The sequence below is a fragment of the Gossypium hirsutum genome, chromosome D13, assembly GCF_007990345.1.
Source record: "Gossypium hirsutum isolate 1008001.06 chromosome D13, Gossypium_hirsutum_v2.1, whole genome shotgun sequence".
NCBI lineage: Eukaryota > Viridiplantae > Streptophyta > Magnoliopsida > Malvales > Malvaceae > Gossypium > Gossypium hirsutum.
The window spans coordinates 12,718,029-12,723,822 of NC_053449.1; the positions used below are offsets into that span (position 1 = coordinate 12,718,029).

The 5,794-nt window shown below is 31.8% G+C and overlaps 1 non-coding gene across 1 annotated transcript; it reads right to left on the reverse strand.

Moving 5' to 3' along the window:
- Positions 1 to 4,753: 4,753 nt before the first annotated feature.
- On the reverse strand, positions 4,754 to 4,857 carry LOC121225802 (small nucleolar RNA R71). The gene has a single exon (XR_005923706.1). It is a non-coding gene; the product is annotated as a small nucleolar RNA R71 (small nucleolar RNA).
- Between the last annotated feature and the right edge of the window lie 937 nt (positions 4,858 to 5,794).

Consider the following 5,794-nt stretch of genomic DNA (forward strand, 5'->3'; position numbering starts at 1 on the left):
TTTTTCAACGAAACTTTAATACCACCTTAATGACACTCCATAAATATTTATAAAAATATTTACGGCTCAGTTTATAGAAATGAGGTCCCGATACCTCATTTTCTAAAACCACTTGCCTTATGGTCATACCATTTGAACTTAATAAATCGTTTATATAACATAAATTATCATATCAAAAATCTTTTAAAAACCATATTTTACTCATAAATATTAAATATAATATTTACAAACTTACTTGCCAGATTTGTGGCCCCAAAACCACTATTTCTGACATCACTGCAAAACGGGTTGTTACAGAAAGAGAAAGACGAAAGCAGTCCCTCTTAGCCATCACAGGACACTATGTCGCTAGAGTGTGAACTGGACATGCGAAAGTTATCTTCCCGAAGTCTTCTGTATTTCTTACTTTGTTCTTCCATGAAATGAATGATGAAAATGGTGTTGGATGTTATTTTGGTTATGAATTTTATGTGCCAACCCATGAGCTAAATCTAATAGGGTTGGGATTACATGATGAAATTTTTATTTTCTTTAATGGTTGAAGCATATATCTGATTCAATTTACTATTTCATACAATTATTTTATTTCTAAGTTGTATGCGTGCAATCCCTAGACATAGATGACAGTTCAGCATGCCGATAAACTAAGTCTAATTCTAAAAAGGTTAGATTATTTAGATCAATATTGAATGATATGAGCAAGTACTCGATTGATACTTGTAGTAGACTCTAAATATAGAGCAACGTTCATACAGAAGGAAAATAGTGCAGGGTACCATATTAAAAGCCCACAGACACGGGCAAGGAAACTTGAGGTTTTTGCTCTCGGGAGAAGCAGACCATTTTAGAACTATTCTAAGCAATAAACTGAGTATGATTTGGTCGAGGCATTATTAACAGTAGAGCAGATTCTTAGTAATTTCGACCTTCCCAATCAACATCATATATCCCTCAACTATTGCCGCAATATTCTTAGTTATTTACTTGATCATTTACATAATATTCCCATAGTAATTCTCATAATTGCCATTACATTTCCACTTTCATTTTGCCATAACATTTCCAAGTATTCATTAATTCTACATATTGCATACATCACTATTCCTTTAATTGCCACTATGTACTTACCACAGCTTTACCATAGCATTAATTGCATTTTATTATAATAACTTAACCACTTTTGTGCCTCAATCCGATCCTCATGGGAGTAATACTCACTCATCACTTTATTACTTGATCCAATGTGTATACTTGCACAACTTGCATATCATATTCACACGCGACAAGCACTACCTAAGGCCCGTTTCGGCCTAATAGATCACAACACTCACAAAATTTAATAAAAACACTTCTTTTTACTAACTTTTAATACTAACTACTAAATATTGAAAATGTAATATTTAATACTAAAAGTGCTGGAAAACAAGCTTCGTAAGTGTAGAAATAGACCTAAATAACTACTATGTTTGACGACAGGTCAAATACCCCTACACTTAAGTATTTGTTTGCCCTCAAGAAAACTAAACAAAAACAAAAAAAAATAAACTAAACTGAAAACAAGAAATAAACATGCAAAGAAAAGAAAATGTACTTGAGCTAGCTTGATACAAGAAATTGGACAGAAATATATTTACAAGATAATGTAAAGAAACATATAATTCTATGATAATATACAATTGACTCACAATATCTAAAATTAGATAGGTTACTTCAACAAATTACAAAGTAAAAAATAAAAGAATATTAACTATATGTATCCATCAAGATAGATATACAAATATACAATAATGTTCAAACAAATATAAGTGGTATAAACATCAAAACTTGGCACAATGTCATCCACATAAAGTACTACCTAAGTCACATAGGACTTTTCGGCGTGTAACATTTAGCGGCTTAGGTTGGTATGGAATTCAAACAGCAGTCTCAACAAAACAGTTAAGCATGAAATTAATTTGACAGATTATATTGTCCTCGATACTCACCCTAATTTCAAATAATCTCACCACCTTATATCCACTTCTCTCACCTTCCTTTTCTCTCCATTTACTAAGGCATCATGTGTATTCATGAGTGCAATTATTCAAGCACGTAATATTTATTTATTATTTTAACAAATGTGAGCACATTTTTCTCCAACTTATTTTTTTTATTTTTTTCTTCGATATTTTCTCATTTGGCATTTTGCATTATTTTTCTACAAGCTCAAAAATCTTATACTCATTATATCATACAATTCATTGGTTCACTCATTTTTTTTCTTTTGAAACCACTGTGATGTATCTATCTAATCCCTCAATATCAATGGTCGGACATCTAAATCTGTGCACGGACTGAGAAATTAAAGGACCAAATAAAATATTTATTAGACTTAAGGTTTCGATTGTATTTCATCAAGAAAATGGATTCAGGCTCAAATAAGGTACTAGGGAAGATATTTACATGATAACTTTTTGGCTCAAAAAATTGTCTACCTGGAAACTCAAAACTATATAGACTTTTTCAGTACTTTTTGACTAACAATTTTTGCAAATTTTGAGTTCTTTTTAGAATTTTTTATTTTCAACTATTTTTATGCTAAACTTACAAAATTTTTCAAATTTTAACCAGTTTTATGCTACGGAAGAAAAATCAGTCTTGGAGTCACCTTGGGTTGATGAAATTTTACAACCTGATGCAAAAGAATAGGCCCAAAGTGTCCAATTGAAAAGGAAAGAATCATAAGACCAAGAGTAGTCCAAAATGTCCATTCACTTGCCAAAAAAGCAAACAAAGTTGATTAAAAATATTTATAAAATAGCCCTTAGACTTCTCCACAAAGTTATTCCAACCCCTTCAATTTTCAAGCCTTCCCTTTTCAAGCACCAAGCTAAATTTAGCAAACCATTCAACCCCTTTTTCCTTTAATCATGGTTGACCACTTAAGGGAGAAAATTAAGCTCCTAAATGATACTTTTAGCCATCCCCATCTAGTATAAATTAGACCTTTCTTTTCATTTCAAAATCATTCAATTCATTCAATTCATTCATCCATTCTCTCTTTATTTCCTCTCCACTTGTTTTCTCTTTTCTCTCTTTTCTATTCCTTATTTCTTCCTCTTGAAAAAAATATTTGTACAGCCTTAAGAGCAGCCTTATTTTGACTACATTGACGGTATCTTGGCTTAGTTGTGACAACAAGAAAGAAGAACAAAAAAAGGAGGAAGTAGTTTATGCCTCGAGATTTTCTAGAATCAGCTAAAGTTTCGTCTTCCCTTTTGATCTTTTGTTTTTGTTCAATTCATAAAAATGATTCCAACTAAGCACTTGATTTTTAATATAATCATGATTTCTTAAATTTTCTAGTGTTACAATGATCTGATTTTCATAGTTTGCTTCATTCAATTCTGTTAAAAGATGTTCTGTGCTTTTGATCTATTTATTCATGCAAGTAAAATCATGATTAAGTTTGTTATGCAGGTTTAATGTGAAGAAATGTATGAATTACTTAATTAATTAGTCTAAACAAGGTTTTAATTAATCAACATAATACTTGTATGGTGTATGTTTAATCATATATGAATTAAATTTGTAATAATACCAAAAATATTATTAGCTTACTTAACCCTATAATATATTTTGCTTATGAAATTTTAAGTCTATTAAATATAGAAATATGTGAGATAGGTTTAGTAATTAAATAAGTTCAATATTTTTACTCAAATTTAAGAGCGTTAGTAAGTAATCAATTTAGCCATAGAATCTCTGTAACATCTTTTAACAGTATGAATAATTCTAAGCTAGGAAAGATGATTATACTAACACAAGCATGTCATTATGATAACTCTTAAGACTTGCATTTTCTGTGTTTATTTTTAATTACATACTTAAATATTTTTTTAGTTTATTAAATTAGTTTGTTAATTTAGTTTTATTTATTTACACCATATTTTTTAATTCCATCAGTAATTTGTTCAAGTTCTAATTTTTCACAAAGAATTGCTTGACAATACCTGTGGAGGCGATACTCGATACGTGTCACTTTATTACCTGCCACAACTGTGTACACTTGCACATTTTAGTCGTTCCAAGTTTTTGGTGTCGTTGCCGGGGACTATTTAAACACATTATTTGTGAAATTATTATTTTTGTAGTTTTGTTTATTTTTCTGTTAAATTTTAACTTAGTTAATTTTCTTGATTTTTCTTTCATTAGTTTATGAGCCTTGATCAAATTATCGACTTTCTCCCAGTTGACCTTAAGATCGAGCGAACATTTAGACAAAAAAAAAAGAGAAATACAAGCCCAAAGACAACCTAAAGAAATGAATTTTGAAAATCAGAATTAAGATCAAGGAAATGGAGTCACTTATTCTCGTAATCCAGTCCTTGTTGCTAATGGCAAGGATCGAGCCATAAGACAATATGCCATGCCACTTCTCTATGAACTTAATCTCGGTATTGTTAGACCTGAGATTGAGGCACCACAGTTTAAGTTGAAACCTGTAATGTTTCAAATGCTTCAAACAGTAGGAAAATTTAGTGGGATGCCTACTGAGGATCCACACCTTCATCTCCGATTATTCATGAAGGTGAGCGATTCCTTAAAATTGGCCGAAGTGACTGAGGATGCACTAAGGTTAAAATTTTTCCCATATCTGCTGAGGGACTAAGCAAGAGCTTGGTTAAATTCACTGCCACCTGATTCTATATCCTCATGGTAAGAATTGGCAGAATGCTTCCTGATGAAGTACTTTCCACCTAGTAAGAATGCTAAGTTACGAAGAGAGATCACTACCTTCCAAAAATTGGATGATGAATCCTTGTATGAGGCATGGGATAGATTCAAGGAATTATTAAGAAAATTGCCTCATCACATAATTTTGTATTGCATCCAACTAAAGACACTCTATAATGGTCTCAACGCATACACGAGGATGGTGGTAAACACTTCTTCGAATGGAGCGCTTCTTTCTAAGTCTTTTAGAGAGGCTTATGAAATTATTGAACGAATAGTCAGTAATATCTATTAGTGGCGAACCAACCAACCCGCCAGCGAACGAAAAATGGCAAGAGTACATGAATTTGATACGCTGACATCACTTGTAGCTTAGATATCTTCTATGTTTTTAATGCTTAACAATTTTACTGCTAATAATTTCAATAATAATGTGACAGGACAATAGCCTAGCCAATTTGAAAACATCGCATGTTATACTATGGAGATGGACACATGTTTGAAAACTGCCTATCGAAACAAAGTCTATTTATTAAATGGGTAGTCATAATCAGAATAGAAGTGGGTCTGGAAAGCATTCAAACTTCTATAATCCTTCTTAGAGAAACCACTAAAATTTCTTATGGAGTAATGAAGAAGATGGCCTTAACAACACTTACATCCAATCCAGGCCAAATTAACAACCTGGACTTACTTAACAAGTTCAAAACCTACCACTAACTGAACCTTTGAATATTCTTGAGAATTTTTTTCAAGGTTTACATAGAGAAAAATAATTTCTTGATTCAAGGCCAAAAATCACTAATCCAAGGCCAAACAGCAACATTGGAGAATCTAGAAAATCAAGTGGGACAATTAGCTAATGAGCTTAGAAGCAAACCCTAAGGTGTTGTACCAAACAACATAGAAAAGCCTCCACTAGTCGAGTCGTCTAATAATCTTGAGAACTTATTGAAAGCATAAATGGTAAAGAATGATGCAACTTTTAGAAATTTAGAGAACCAGATGGGCCAATTAGCCAATAAATTTCAAAGTAAACCCCATGGAGCTTTGCCCAATGACACGGAAAATCTAAGAA